This window comes from Podarcis bocagei, assembly GCF_964188305.1.
Source record: "Podarcis bocagei genome assembly, chromosome: W".
Lineage (NCBI taxonomy): Eukaryota > Metazoa > Chordata > Lepidosauria > Squamata > Lacertidae > Podarcis > Podarcis bocagei.
The window spans coordinates 18857898-18873902 of NC_138131.1; positions in this window are offsets into that span (position 1 = coordinate 18857898).

The following is a 16005-nucleotide window of genomic DNA, read 5'->3' on the forward strand; positions in this document are numbered from 1 at the left end:
GCATTTTTTGGAAGGTCTAGCCCTAGTGGCAGCACCATCCTTGCTTGCCCCCCCCCGCCAGGGGCTCTGCATTGCTTAGCAAAATGGCCTGGGCGCTTGCAATTAAAGCAGTTACCTGTAGGTCTGCTGGTAGCTTGGATAGCGCCGGCAAGCAAAGACATCGCAGGGCTCTGGCTACCGACATCCGCACAAGCTTGAATCATATCGGCCAGGTCATATTTAGGGCGATGTATGATTGACTGCAATGCTTTCTTGCAATCGGTGTTTGCGTTTTCAAAGGCCAATTTTTTCATCAATTCATTCTGAGCTGTGGTGTTATCAATCTGCCTAGTGACTGACTCTTTCAATTTATCTATAAACTGATGGTAGGGCTCCGAATGTTGTTGCTTAATATTAACAAGGGAGCTGAGTGGTTGCCCTGAGACAGGGACTTTGCGAAAGGCGCGTTGCACACAGGTCGCGGTGCGACTAAAATGTGCAGCTGTCAGCGTCGCCTGGGCTGGTATATTATCATACGGACCAGCACCAAAGAGTTGGTTGGCTGAATGCTGTGGATCAGCCAGGGCTGATGCGCTATGTTTAAATTCACTTTCAAAAACTACATATTGAGCCGGGGATAACAGCATGCGCATCAGGTCTTTCCAGTCCTGAGGCAGCATTGTATAACCATTCGCAATACCCTCCAGCATTCCCAGTACATAAGAGGATTTTAGACCGGAATCAGTAATGGCTTTTCTCAATTCTCTCAAAATAGAATAGGGAAGAGTTTCATATAAAACCTGCTGTTGAACCGTTCCAGGGTTTGTATAGGTGATAGGGAAAGCAGATGGCATCACACCGGCCCATTCAGATTCCTCCTCTAAAGACAAGAGCCCTTTCTGCCTAGCCAGAGCAAGAGCAGAGCTCACAGCCCCTGCTGGAGCAGACAAAGGAGGGAGGGAAGGGGGGGATGGGGGGAAGATTCAGGCTGAGGCGAAGCAGGCAAAGGAAGGGAGGGAAGGGGGATGGGGGGAAGATTCAGGCTGAGGCGAAGGGGTTAGAGAAAGTTGTGATGGAGGCAAAAGCTTTTGGTAAGGAGGTAGATTGTCTGTTGTGGCTAAAAGGGCAGGTGGTGGGGAATTGTCTGCTGCGGTTGCCGACAGAGACGCCTGGGGACCTAATCTAGCGATGGCATCGGCACACTTCTGCCAAGTGAGCAGACAATGAATTGGAGGCCTCGGTTCTGCAAAGAGGGTCTTTCCGACCTTTTGCCAAGTTTCTACTTCCAAAGAACCAGTTTCTGGATAGGAAGGACACTGGCAAGCTATCTCACATAACAATCTTTCAATTTCTTTTAAGGAAATATTAACACCCTGTCAGGGGTTCAGGAGCAGAGGCAAGGGCAAGGGAGGAAACAGAGAGCGAGGGGGAGGAGGCAGAGGAAAAGATGAGTGATGACGACGACCCGAGATCTCCGAGTCTTTCCAGTGAATCAGAAGATTCACAGAAAGGAGCACCAGTGGCCAGGGCAAGGGGGGAGCCTAGGGGGACACCCCAGGGAGATAGAGCCAGAGGGGACTCAGAGGAGAGCAGTTGGAAATCGGGACCAGCGTCACCGCCAGAGAGCAGGGAAGAGGAAGGGAGCCAGGGGTCAAGCGCTGGCAGCTCACAACAGGGGGGAGGGCATGAGTCAGGAGTGGCCACACCTCCATCGGGGAGCGAAGAAACGGTCAGACGGAAAGTGGAAGGTTGGGCGCGCGCGCCAAGTTCAAATGCACAGGGAAGTGACGCAGTAGGCAGCCCTAAAAGAGAGCCAGGTCCTAAAGCCCGGCGCAAGGAGACAGGAGAGTCCGGGGGGTCCGCGTCAGAAGAATCCAGGAAGGAAGAGACCCCGGGGGGCAGAGGGACCCAGAGGAGAACAGTCAGGCGGAAAAGGTGGAGCAGGGCTAGGATATTAAGTTGGTGCGCAAGGGGCGGAGACTCAGACGGGACTTCGCCGATCTAGCCATTAGACGTAGAGTTGCACGCAGCAGCTTGAGAATGGAAACTGTAACTCAATAAAGACTTTTACTTAATGATCGCTGGCTAGCGTGATCCTCTGTGAGCTAGGATCTGGAAGCAGCTCTGACACACCCACAGCTCGCTGCCTGACTAAACAAAGCAATTCCTTAGCATGCTCTCTTTGTAACTTAGTTAATTCCCCTCCCATACTCACGAAATAGCGCGCTGAGACTGGCACGTCGAGGGTCACCAGATGCTGGGTTGAAAATGAACGACAGACGAGTAGATAGGTGTCATATGGGAGGCGTCTCTCGAGCCAGCCTCGGAGACTCCCTTTTATTGAATATTACTGCGTTTGCCACGTGTGCTTGTTGCTGATTGGTTAACATAAGTTAAAAACAAGGGTTGCATACAAGACATTAATTATTGCATATGAGACATCAGTCATAGACAGGTTAAAGGTTGAGGAAAGGAACGCGGAGTTTACACAGGCATGGGTTCGGGCTGCCCGTACCAGAGTGGTACGAAAAAGGAATGTACAAAGAGGGGTAAGTACAGATTGATATGGTGTGAACTCAAGGTGAACAGAACGTACCAGGGTGATGATGGAATGTCTTAGCATCAGCACAGTTTATGCAGCGTGAGCAAAACAAAGCTTAGAAGCAAGACTTTCCAGAATGCAAGCGAAAAGAATACTTTCCCATAATGCGACAATTTATGTGCAGAGGGATGACTTCCCTTTAGCAGCGGAAACTACAGGCGGAAAACTCTCTAATTGTCCTGGCGCGAGAGTGGGGCCGGAATGGAGTTTCCCGGACTCCTGCACTGATTAGCCCAATGATAGCCTTTACCACATTTTGGGCATTTTTTGGAAGGTCTAGCCCTAGTGGCAGCACCATCCTTGCTTGCCCCCCCCCCCCCGCCAGGGGCTCTGCATTGCTTAGCAAAATGGCCTGGGCGCTTGCAATTAAAGCAGTTACCTGTAGGTCTGCTGGTAGCTTGGATAGCGCCGGCAAGCAAAGACATCGCAGGGCTCTGGCTACCGACATCCGCACAAGCTTGAATCATATCGGCCAGGTCATATTTAGGGCGATGTATGATTGACTGCAATGCTTTCTTGCAATTGGTGTTTGCGTTTTCAAAGGCCAATTTTTTCATCAATTCATTCTGAGCTGTAGTGTTATCAATCTGCCTAGTGACTGATTCTTTCAGTCTATCTATAAACTGATGGTAAGGCTCCGAATGCTGTTGCTTAATATTGACAAAGGAGCTAAAGGGTTGCCCTGAAACAGGGACTTTCCGGAAGGCGCGTTGTACACAGGTCGCGGTGCGACTAAATTTGCAGCTGTCAGCGTCGCCTGAGCTGCTATGTTATCATAAGGACCAGCACCATAAAGTTGATTAGCTGAGTGCTGTGGATCAGACAGGGCTGATGCGCTATGTTTAAATTCACTCTCAAAAACTACATATTGAGCCGGGGTTAAAAGCATGCGCATCAGGTCTTTCCAGTCTTGAGGGAGCATCGTATAACCATTTGCTATGCCCTCCAGCATTCCTAGTACATAAGAGGATTTTAGACCGGAATCAGCAATGGCTCTTCTTAATTCTCTCATTATAGAATAAGGAAGCGTTTCGTATAATACCTGCTGTTGAACAGTTCCTGGGTTTGTATAGGTGATAGGGAAAGCAGATGGCATCTCACCAGCCCACTCAGATTCCTCCTCTAAAGACAAAAGCCCTTTCTGCCTAGCCAGAGCAAGAGCAGAGAGCACAGCCCCCGCTGGAGCAGGAGAAGGAGGGAGGGAAGGGGGGATGGGGGGAAGATTCAGGCTGAGGCGAAGCAGGCAAAGGAGGGAGGGATTGGCAGGGTTGTGAAGGCAGCAATAGTTTGGGGTAAGGTGGGGGATTGTCTGCAATGACGAGAAGTGCAGGGGCCGAGGGAGACGCCTGAGGGGCCCTCAGGGGGGCCTGTGGTCCTAATTTTGCAACGGCATCTGCACATTTCTGCCAAGTAAGCAGACAATGAATCGGAGCCCTCGGTTCTGCAAAGAGGGTCTTTCCGACCTTTTGCCAAGTTTCTACTTCCAAAGAACCAGTTTCAGGATAGGAAGGACACTGGCAAGCTATCTCACATAACAATCTTTCAATTTCTTTTAAGGAAATATTAACACCCACAGCTCGCTGCCTGACTAAACAAAGCAATTCCTTAGCATGCTCTCTTTGTAACTTAGTTAATTCCCCTCCCATACTCACGAAATAGCGCGCTGAGACTTTTCCAGTTGAGTGAAGTATGAGGCTGCGTGAAGGGATCTGGCACGTCGAGGGTCACCAGATGTTGGAATGAAATCACGACAGACGAGTAGCAGGTGTCATCGAGAGGCGTCTGCCGGGGCGAGCCCCGGGAACTCTCTTTTATTGAATATTACAAAACATTGCCACAGGTGTGCTTGTGGCTGATTGGTTGATACAAACACAAAGAAACTTGTTGCTGATTGGTTAACATAAGTACAAGGCGGGAATTACATGTGGACATTAATCATCGATAGATTAAAGGCTGGGAAACGAAGCTGGAACTAGACAGGCATGAAACTTCCTAATTAAATTATAACTAAAGATTAATATGGCTAAAACAATTACTAATGATTGATCATAACATGAAAGAATATAATAAGTGAATTCCGTAGATGTGGTCAGCTGTGCATTAAGAACAGGTCATAGTGTCAGTCTAAGGAAATGAGACAATGTCTTGGTCTCGGTACAAGCTGTGCAGTGTGTGCAAAAGGCAGGGAAAAGCTTATACACAAGAGTTTCCAGAATGCAAGAGAAAAGAAGCAATGCTTCCCCATAATGCAACAGTTGTGCGCAGAAGGATGACTTCCCTTTAGAGAACCATATTAGATACTTCTACCATAGGTTGGATAAGCCAATCTTTCAATGTCTTGTAGTATTTCACTGATAGACCGTCTGGTCCCGGTGCCTTGCCAAGTTGCATTGAATTTATTGCATATTCCACTTCCTGTCTTGTAATTAAACCTTTTAGTAGGATTTTTTTATCCTCTGGAATCTTCTGCAAACCATTAATTTGAATAAATTGCTCAATTTTCACCTGATCCTCTTTATCCTTTTTGTACAGTTTCTTGTAGTATTTGTAAAAACATTTTCTTATGTCACCAGGGTTCTCTACAGATTTTCCTTCTGTTACAATATTTGTGATAGTACTTTGCTTTTGCCTCTTTTTTAATTGCCAGGTGAAAAGTTTCCCACATTTATTTGCAGATTCAAAGTTCCTTTGTCTCATCCTCTTTAATTTCCATTCTATTCCTTGATTTATAATCTGAGAATTTTGAATCTGAAGAGCTTTAATTTACTTTTGTATCTGCAATTTTTTTGGATTTCCTCTTAGCTTCTTGTCTTTCTCTTTTAATTGATCCAAAATTTTATCTTTTTGTTTATTTTGAGTCTTTTTCCTAATTGAGTTTTGTTGGATAAGGAATCCTCTCATTACTGCTTTGCTGGCGTCCCGAATAACCCTTGTTTCCGTTCCTTGGTTCATATTAAGTTCAAAATAATCCTTTAGGGTTTTGGGGGGGTTTTACAATTGGAGTACTTCTCATCAAATAATAATAATAAAAATTGTTATTTATATCCCGCCCTCCTCAGCCGAAGCCGGGCTCAGGGCGGCTAACAACAATAAAACAGTACAAAAGTACAGCATAAACAACATTCTAAAATCATTCATTATAAAATTAATTAATTCAAGCCACTGGCAACCATTGGGCCAGAGCTCCGCAAAGATTGCCGAGGGAGGGAGTCAGGCTGTGCCCTGGCCAAAGGCCTGGTGGAACAGCTCTGTCTTGCAGGCCCTGCGGAAAGATGTCAAGTCCCGCAGGGCCCTGGTCTCTTGTGACAGAGTGTTCCACCAGATCGGAGTCACAGCCGAAAAAGCCCTGGCTCTAGTTGAGGCCAGCCTAACCTCTCTGAGGCCTGGGACCTTCAAGATGTTTTTATTTGAGGACCGTAAATTTCTCTGTGGGGCATACCAGGAGAGGCGGTCCCGTAGGTACGAGGGTCCTAGGCCGTATAGGGCTTTAAAGGTTAAAACCAGCACCTTAAACCTGATCCTGTACTCCACCGGGAGCCAGTGCAGCTGGTATAGCACTGGGTGAATGTGATCTCGCAGCGAAGACCTCGTAAGGAGTCTCGCTGCAGCATTCTGCACCCGCTGGAGTTTCTGGGTCAGTCTCAAGGGCAGCCCCACGTAGAGCGAGTTACAATAATCCAGTCTGGAGGTGACCGTCGCATGGATCACAGTGGCTAGGTCAGGATGAGAGAGATAAGGTGCCAACTGCTTAGCTTGGCGGAGATGAAAAAATGCCGCCTTTGTTATAGCTGTAATCTGCGCCTCCATAGAGAGGGAGGTATCGAAGATTACACCCAAACTCTTAACGGACGGTGCTGGTACTAATTGCGCCCCCGCAAGAGATGGGAGTTGCCCCCCCATCCCATATCGCCCCGTCCCAGCCACAGGACCTCTGTCTTCGAAGGATTTAGCTTCAACCGGCTCCCACGTAACCATCCAGCCACAGCTTCCAGACATCTGGTCAGTGTGTCTGGGGCCGAGTCAGGATGGCCATCCGTCAACAGATAGAGTTGGGTGTCATCGGCATACTGATGGCAACCCAGCCCAAAACTCCGAACAAGCTGGGCGAGGGGGCGCATAAAGATGTTGAAAAGCATCGGGGAGAGTATCGCACCCTGAGGTACTCCACACACCAAGGAGTGGCGCGATGACAATTCCCCCCCCCAAGTGCCACCCTCTGTCCCCGACCAGAGAGAAACGAGCGTAGCCATTGAAGGACTGTGCCCTGGATCCCCACGTCGGCAAGGCGGTGGTCCAGGAGTTCGTGATCGACCATGTCGAAAGCTGCTGACAGATCTAGAAGAATCAGCAGCCCTGACCCGCCTCGATCCAGCTGTCTACGAAGATCATCTGTTAGGGCAACCAGAGCCGTGTCGGTCCCATGACCAGCGCGGAAGCCGGACTGGAATGGATCCAGAGCCGATGTTTCATCCAGAAACCCACCAAGCTGTTCAGCAACCGCTCTCTCAGTCACCTTACCCAGGAACGGAAGATTCGAAACCGGGCGGTAATTGAATAGATCTAAAGGATCTAATGATGTTTTATTTAAGAGCGGGTGCACCACTGCCTCCTTCAGTTCCCCTGGGAATGTCCCCGTGCCAAGGGACAAATTGATGATATCCCCCAGGAGGGCCCACACCTTGTCTGGACACGCTCTAATCAGCCAAGACGGGCTGATTCATTCATTCTCCATCTGAAGGAACCCTCTACAAACATTTTCAGTTCTATAGAAACTGCACTATGGTCAGAGCAGGTTTTGGGGCAAATTTCAGTTTTTACTACCTTAGGAACCAAGTCTCTGGATATCCATAAATAGTTGATTCTCGAAAATGATTGGTTTGCATCTGAGAAAAAAGTGAAGTCTTTTTCAGTTGGATTTCTGACTCTCCATATGTCAGACAGATCAAATTTGTCAGTTATATCAAAAAAAGTCTTAGGTAGTCTACCAGTATTCGAAATCTTTTGTCTCTGAGTCCTATCCATCAAAGTAGATGCAACTCCATTCAAGTCTCCCATTAGAATTAATTTGTAATCCAAGTGTTCCAGAAAGCTTGTTTCCAAGCTCTTGAAAAATTCCGCTTTCCCATCATTAGGTGCATAGATTCCTAGTAATAAATATTTTTCACCTTGTGCTGTAATTTCCGCCGCTATGTGTCTTCCCTCCTCATCTTTAAAGATCAATTTTGGATTCCATTTTTCTTTTATTAAAAAACCACTCCTCTTTTTTTTTTACTTTGTCCAAAGAGATAAATTCTTGTCCAAGTCTTTTGTTTATTAAGATTTTTCTATGTAATCTCATGATATGAGTTTCCTGTAGACAAATTACATCCAAACTCTGTTTTTCCAATTGATGATAAACCTGTCTCCTTTTTTTGGGGGGGGGGGGAGTTTAAACCATTCACGTTCCAAGAATAAATTCTCAAAGCCATGATGCCAAATTAGGGGGATGCCGCTTCTGCTCCCGACAGCTGTGGGCTTTGCAGTCCCAGTTCAACAGCGTACTTCTGCAGAAATCTGTCCTTCTTTCCCACCGTCTTAATCCTTTGCTTTCTTCCTGCAAATTTGAAAGATAGACCCTCTGGGAATTCCCACCTAAAAAAGATGCTTTTCCTCCTCAGGATATTTGTCAAATCTGTGTAATTGGATCTCAAACTCAGGAATTGCAATGGACCGGTCCTGTATTTTTAGGCCTTTTTTATAATGGTATCCCAAAATAATATCTCTTTGTTCCTTAGTCTTAAAGACCACTATGCAATCATAGATTATTTTGGTATCCTTCTTAGGCCCAAATCTGTAGGCTTTTTCTATCCACGATTCCACTTCCTCCTTTTTCAGGTCCCACCATGCCACAAAAAAATCTGTCAAAGATTCCTTAAGTTTTTCCTCATCCAGAGGGGGGACCCCCCTCAATCTCAAGTGAGATTCATTTTCCTTCATTTTCCTTTTCATATTGAAGTCTTTCCAAATCTGTCACTCTGACTGTATCAAGCTGTGCCAGCCTTGTATCATGTGTAGTAATCTCAGATTTAACTTCTTTCAAATCAGTACTTAAAGCTTCTAATCTTTTATCCAACTTTTCTATGCTTGCTGTGTTACGATTTACACCCTCCCTAATATCATTCAGTATTGTCATAACCGATTCCTCAAAGGGTAGATTCTTTGAGCCACGTCTTGCTTTTTCAGCACACATAGTAGTTCAGGAATTTCAAGGCCAGTCTCACAGCTTGGTGTAGTGAGAGAAAAACAGGTTCCCACCACCAAGCCCACAGGAGCCAGCCCAGCCAGACAGCAGCCCCCTGCTCTTTAAAAGCAAGCTGCAAATGGAAAAAAGGAAGTTTTTAAGCCCCCTTTTTCCTTGTAATGATTATAGGCTGTCCTGAAGAGAGAAGACACTTTTAGCTAAATTTGATATACATCCAGGCAGCCACAGGATACAATGTAACAAAGTCAGTGGAAACAGAAATTAAATGTTTCCTCTTCCATTGTGACATCACAATGGAGTCTAGCCTTCCCTCCCTGGAGGTCCGCTGCAGATTGAAGGAGTCTCTTTCCTCCGTAACAGTCACACCAAATTAATATATTTTAAAGTATTTCCCCCCTTTACCTCCTTGAGAGGGGGGGGGGCAAAAATGTTGCCTGCAAAGTTTCAAAGTTCTTTTTCTTTTGATGCTTCAGTCTTTGCACACCGATTCCAATTTCATCCAACAAAAGGGACTGACCTCCATTTTTAAGCCCCACTTTCCCCCCCTCTGATCTATTTTCAAATTGTTGTTTTGGCTTTACTTACAGTTCCGAATTTTAAGTCCTTTTTTAAAAGAAGGAATTGGCCGCTCATGATCGCCAGTCTCAGAGCTTCACACAGTGAAGGAAGCAATCGTTTCTGCTGTGCCGCGTCTCCAACCCCACTCACTCTCGGAGCTCTTACGAGCTTACCGGGGGTGGGGGAGTCGTGAAAAGGCACCCGCCGGATCTCCAGGTCCTCAGAACGCCCAATCTGAGGGTTTTTGGGGGAACAACGATGCTCTCATGGTCTCCCCCTGCTTCAATGCGCTGGGGCTCTTTCAGCCGAAAGAGCTCCCGACTGCCATTACCGGCGACCAACCAGAAGCTGCCTCTCAGGGTATTTGTTAACTGCACCATTTCAGCAAATTCTTGTAGCTTGTAATGACGTTATTGTCGGGGCTTCTTGTTCCTTCCACCCCTTTGCCACCAAAGTCCGAGCTGCGGCCATTGCATATAAGAACACCTCCCTAAAGGCCTTCAGGATGTCCCTGCCAACAATGATTAACAGAAATGCCTCTGGTCTTTTAAAAAAAGTTATTCCAAACATTTTTTTCAACTCCTCGTAAATTAAGCCCCAGAACACTTTGATCTTCCTACTTGTCCAGCACATATGATACATGTCGCCATTACTCCCACCACACCTCCAAAAAGTATTCGCTAAATTTTTATACATCTTCAATAGTCTTGAGGGGGTGAGGTATTTTCTTTGATGTTATAACACGCTGTAAATTTCATTGGACGTCCAATGTCCTGTGCCCATCTAATCATTGCCTTAACCTCCTCCTCCTTAACTTCCCATTCCAGGAGGAGTCGATATATTTTTGAAATTACCCTGATTTTATTATTTATTAATTCTGTTTCGAGTTTAGAGGGCTGATGATTAAATCCAATCTTTTTATCTTGTTTAAATATTTCATATATTTGATGGTATTCCAACCAACCAGAAAGCTGGTCTTTTATCTCCTCATATTTTCTAAATTTAATTTGGCCGTCCTTTTTTTAAAAAAATAATGTAATAATTATTAGTTTTTCACAAAAATTTAAACAAACAAATACTGCATTTTTCGCTCTATAAGACGCACCAGACCATAAGACGCACCTAGTTTTTGGAGGGGGAAAACAAGAAAAAAAAATACTCTGAATCTCAGAAGCCAGAACAACAAGAGGGATCGCTGCTCAGCGAAAGCAGCGATCCCTCTTGCTGTTCTGGCTTCTGAGATAGCTGCGCAGCCTGCATTTGCTCCATAAGACGCACACACATTTCCCCTTACTTTTTAGGAGGGAAAAAGTGAGTCTTATAGAGCAAAAAATACGGTACATACATATAAACAAACAAACATAGATCATAGCCTTTTTAAACCTTGATCTAATTAACATTGTTTAGTGACTTCCTCGGACCCCCCTGGTTGGATTTCAATATATATCATTTTAATGGTTTTCCAAATCAGTGTTCTTATAAAATTAACTTTATCTCTTGACATCTTTCTTTCTTCCCAATTCAGTATTAAACATATTAATTCATCACATAATGCATATTGTAGTCCTAAGCCTGTCCAGTATTTGCAAGGTTTTTCCAACTAATTTAACTTAACATATTTAGCTAATCATTAAATTTCTTCCATTCTTCTTAGTACTCATCCTCCTTCTGGTCGCGGACTCTTCCAGTCAGGTCGGCTAACAACCAATCTGGCTTTGTGTCTGACTACCTTGCCATTCTGGTCTGTCTTGGCCTTGAAGACCCATTTGCTGCCAACCAGTCTCATTCCTGGGACTACCGGTACCAGTTCCCAAGTTTGGTTCCTGTTCAAGGAATCAACTTCAGCCTTCATGGCATTAAGCCAAGGCTCAGCATCCTTAGAGGTTAACTCCTGAACCTCTTTGAAGCTTGAAGGTTCCCACACCTTCTCTGAGCTACTAAGAACAGCAGTTGCTATCTTAGCAAACTCATCAGCAAATCTCTTTGGAGGTCTGCCCTTCGTGGCTCTCTCAGATCTGCGTACTAGACGCAAGTCTTCTGGACTCATCTCCTCTTTCTTAGGAGAAAAGTGACCAATGGTGAACAGTGGTTCTGCCAGTTCATTGTCAGACGCATCAGATGGTCTGACTGAGGCCTTTGCACTCTTGTAGTCTGCTGTGTCATCACTGTCACTGACACCAGCAGCAGCGCCGCCCACTGAACTGGAATCCGAACTCTGATCATCATCATCATCCTCAGCTTCCTCAGCTTCCTCAACACTATCTGCTTTCTTCACATCACCTTCATCCTCCTCTGGGTAACTCTGGAAAATTCCCACATTTTCCCCCCACTTGGGATTGTACTCAACACTCCTTGTGAACTTAATGGACTTAGAATCAGTCATCCATACCCTGTATGCTCCCTTTTCGTACCCCATGAACAAACCATGTGCCCCACGCTTCCCAAGCTTGTTGCTTTGTGGGGTGTGTACCCACATGTCAGAACCAAAGATTCTCATGTGCTTGATGTTGGGCTTCTTACCAAACATCTTCTCATAGGGGGTACAACCAATAGGTGATGACAATCTGTGATTAAAAGTGTAAGCAAAATTCGACAGAGCCTCCCCCCAAAACTTATCAGGGAGATTGGCATCATGCAACAAGGTTTTCATTCCTTGCAGCAACGTTTGATTTGCTCGCTCCGCAAGCCCATTCATCCATGGTGATCTAGGCGTTGACATGTCATGCTGGATTCCCTTCTCAGTCAGGAAAGCTTCAAACTGCTGAGAAGTGAACTCCCTGCCCCGATCAGTAAAGAGACAGCCAATACGTTTACCGTGAACATTCTCCAACCAAGCACAGAATGCCTTGAATTTCGGAAACGCTTGCGATTTCTGCTCGAGCATAAACACATGAATGTACCTGGAAAAAGAATAAATTAGAACCATGAAGTACCTTGCTCCTCCCAGAGAGGGCGCAAGAGGACCAACCAGGTCTGCGTGCACTAGCTGGTAGGGTTTGGAAGCCTGCCTGCTAGACTCCTTGCCTTTTGGAGCAACCTTCACCTTGTTCTCTGCACAAGATACACATTTCATGTGAAACTTACAGGGTTTGATGTTCAAACCCTCAACCATCTCTGGCATCTTGGCCAGTGCCTTCCAAGAGAGGTGACAAAACCTTCTGTGTGCATCGTGAATGCAACCTGCATGAAGAACTTTGTTAGTTTGTGCAACACAACAGGAATCAACATTAGACACAGCAACAGCACTGTCGTCATAAGTTATACAGAACAAACCATCCATAAACTTTGCATGCAAAATGTCCTCTTTGCCTTTTCTGATGACACAGACGCTCCTCTTGAACGAACTGTGGGACACTGTGGGACACTGAGCAAGTTGCTTGCAGCGCCTGGAACAAAAAGTACACCTTTGATGGTAGTGTGCAGACTTGCCAGTCTCACAGTCCCTTCTCCTGCGATTTGCAACGTCCTTCCATCAGCCAGGTGGATCTCACCTTCTTGAGCCTTGAAGGAGATAAAGAGATGGCGGTCCTTCAAAATATGGCGCGTACTCCCTGAATCCACAACGAACCTGGCTTTGGCTTTTGGTGCAGTCTTTACAGCAAGCAAACCCTTGTTTTCCACCGGCGTGGGCTTCTGCAGCTTGCCCCCCTGCTCCTGGCCATCAGACTTGCCTTTAGCCTTTGGTTGAGCTGTGCCAGCAAACAAAATCTTGTTTTTCCCTGGCTTGGGCTTTTGCAGCTTGCCCCCCTGCTCCTGGCCATCAGACGTGCCTTTAGCCTTTGGTTGAGCTGTGCCAGCAAACAAAGCCTTGTTTTCCACTGGCATGGGCTCTTCAACCTCCCTCTGCTTCTGGCCATCTGCAGGCGTCTGCCTCTGTTTACCTTTGCCTTTCCAGCCTCTGCAAAGGCGATGACCTTGGTTCCCATGAGAAACAGAGCTCTCAGCTGCCGACTCCTTGGCTCCCCCTGGAGGCTGGAATGCTGCCTGGGATGACGTGACGGTCAGCTCCCCCTGCAGCTTGCAACCGGTGCCCTCAGCATCCCTGCATTCACTCGCATTCTGGGAAACAGCCAGGACATCCGATGCAGTCAAACTCTGGGCTGGGATGACTGGCTGGTGGGCTAACTTCAAAGCATCCCACATCTTACGTGCAGTGACGTGGCCAGCCAATGTTGCAATGTCCTCCAGAGAGACGGACAAGACTATTACGTCAATCGCCTTCGAATTTTCGGCTTTCCATCTTTCTGTCAGAGGAACTGAAGGGGCTTCAGACACAGTATGCCACACTCCAAACTGACGCAGCAAACTCTCACACCACTTTGCCCAGGTTTTATAATTGTGCCGATTTAACTTTGGGCACTCAGTAGCCTCAGAAGCTTGGAAAAACTCCATTGCAGCGTTTCCCTTTAGCCGTGAGTCTCATTAACTTCAGAGACTTGTTATCTCAGCAGCCATAAATCTTGAGGCCTGCTGGGCTCGACTCCCAGACCAATTAGACTGCCAGAGTTCAAAGGCAAACAGGAAAGCCTTACTTTCGCTTTTCCTCCACATACCTTTCAAAGCAGAGTGGCGCAGCAGAAGCGTGCTGGGCCCATAACCTGTTGTTGGGATACTGCCAGGGAGATAAAGTCCATCATGGCCCCCAAGCCGGCTGCTGGACGATCCATCGATCTCCAGTAGTCACGCAGTATGAGATATTAGCGACACGAGTTTCCTGGAAATACCTTGCCACATTCCAGGGCTCATGCGCACTCTTATCAGCAGATTATGCACAGCAAAAGTCGCACCCAGGAGAGCATTATTTACAAGCTTTTATTCAGCGTTGATCAGAACAAAGAAAGACATGACTGTTCTGCGTGAGTGTCTTCGACAGAGAGAGAAACGAAAGCAATAGCTAACATAAACATCCTGTGAACAGGAAATACGCAGGCTGTGACACAAACATCCTGCTCCCTATTAAGGTGGAACGGAAATATCCCAACATTCACATGGGCAAATTCTTTCTCCTTCCACCATTCCCGAGAACCTTCCCCATAGGAGGTTTGAAGGATTTGAATTAAACCTGGCCAGCGAAAATGCCCTTCTTTCTTGAGGATTAAGCAAAAATTCAAGATAATTGTGGTTAATTTCATATGCCCAAGAAAGTTGAAAGTTAAGAGGGGAACATGTTTTCTCTGCTGCTGCTGTTAGTTCCTGGCGTTCAATGTCCCACAGTCTAGTTTTTTATTATAGCCTTGGCAGATGGTGGGGACATCAATCGCAAAAATTCCACTGACAGCCCAAGTTGCTGTACCTTTATGTTAAACCGTTGTAGCCCTGAGGAAAGAAAGGGATCTAGCAAAACTTCACTAAGGAGAGGATCTTTATCTGTTGTGAGGCAGATGTTCAACCAGCATGTAAGAAATCTCACCCAGGCTATGGTCTCTACCTTGTGTTGACCTCCCTCTAGACACAAGGCTGCATAGGGTACACAACATGGGACAGCAAAAATCTTGAAGAGAAAAGCTGCCTGCACTCATTCTACCAGCTGGGTAAACCCTGGCAGCCAGACTGGAATTCTGTAGAGCAATTGAACTATAACTTTGGCTTTGAAGACCTTGAGGGCAAAGGGGATATGCAAATTACCTCTTGTTATAAAGAAACACATTATGGCCTGCATAGACATCTTACTGGCATTCACCACTGTTGCACGGTGCGAGGACCGTAGAAGCCTATGATGGAATGTGATTCCCAGGTAGTTGAATTTGAATACCTGCTGGATGGGTTTTCCACCAAATACCCAGCTATAGCTTTTGCGTGAACTCCCCAAAACCATTATTTTGCTTTTATTAAAGTTCATGCACAATTTCATTCTGGACAGATAGTCAATACAGGAATTTAACAAACGTTTTACGCCAATTCTTGTCCATGAAAGCAAAATCATATAATCTGTGTATAGAAGGATGGGAATGCTTGATGTGTTGAGTTTTGGGCTGTGGACATCCACCTGTTTTAGTAAAGAAACAAGGTCATTAAGAAAAAGATTAAAAAGAGAGGGAGCGAGTGCACAGCCCTGCTTTACTCCTCTGTTTATAATGACAGGATCTGTCATTACATTCCCTGGTGTTGTTCTTATGCGACAGGTGTTCTTTCTGTAAAGCTTTTTGATCAAGTAAAGTAATCTAGGTTCTAGGCCCATTGTCTCCAATTTGGACCATAGCAGCCCCCTGTCAACAGTGTCAAAAGCAGCCTTGATATCAAGGAAGGCCACATAAAGACATTCTTTATGAAGCCGTGTGTACTTAGTGGCTAAATGAGATAACACCAAACAGTTGCGTAAAGTAGATTTCCCTGGCCTGAACCCTGCCTGCTCTGGACCTATGATGTTATTCTCATCAAGTCAAGTAGTTAGTTTATTTAACAGATGTTTAGCATATAATTTCCTGATGTTTGACAGTAGACTTATTGGCCGATAATTGGATGGCAGCTTTTTGTCACCCTTTTTAAAGATTGGGATAATTATAGATAGCTGCCATGAGTTAGGTATGATACCAGATCTATCTATCATAGTGAATAGTTCCTCTAGTATCGGAGCCCACCACTCTGGCTTGGCTTTGAACATTTCAGATGGAACAGCATCAGGGCC